Genomic DNA, 795 nt, shown 5'->3' on the forward strand with positions numbered 1-795 from the left:
CAACCCCTTGAATATCATATTTATCTCTGCAGGCTACAGTTGCAGATCCCTCAGTATTAGTATTCTCTTTCATATCTGAGATTTTCTTGAAGCAATTTTTTATTACGTGGCCAGTTTACCACTGTAATAACATTTCCTGATCTGGTTTTTAGTTTTCCATTGATTCTTATTCTTTCCCTTAAATATGGAGAATTGAGTTTTCCCTTTCTTATTTAAATTTTGATTTAAGGGATATTGTTTCTTATTTTGGTTCTGTTTCTCCTTTATGAATAACCCCTCACCATACCTAGAGTCTTTAGACTCAGATTTTATTTCAAGTTCTCTATTTTTCAAGGCTGAGGTTATTCTATCAATGGTAAGTTCTTGCCCCCCCATATTCTAATGCATTTCTAATGTCTCTATACTTATCACTTAGTGAGTTTAACAATGCTACAACTTGTTGATCATCAGAAATTTCTTCTTCACAGTTAGTCAAGTCCTGAATCAGTTTTGTGAATCTGTCAAGGTTATCTTCCAGATTTGAGGTGGGATTAAATCTAAAATTATAGAATTGCCTTAGAAGGTAGCATTTATTAGGCATGGTTCTAGTTAGATATAATGTTCCTAACTTAGTCCAAAGAGCTTGAGCAGATGTAGTTTCCTCAACTTTCCTAATTACACTATCAGATAAGTGCAAGAAAATTGTACTCCATGAAGTGTCATCTAATTCTTGTCTCCTATAGGCACTAGTTTCTGCAGGCCAATTACCATCAATGGCTACAGCACACCTCTGCTGCAGCAATAATGCCCTCAGTT

This window comes from Olea europaea, chromosome 1 (genome assembly GCF_002742605.1).
Source record: "Olea europaea var. sylvestris chromosome 1, O_europaea_v1, whole genome shotgun sequence".
Lineage (NCBI taxonomy): Eukaryota > Viridiplantae > Streptophyta > Magnoliopsida > Lamiales > Oleaceae > Olea > Olea europaea.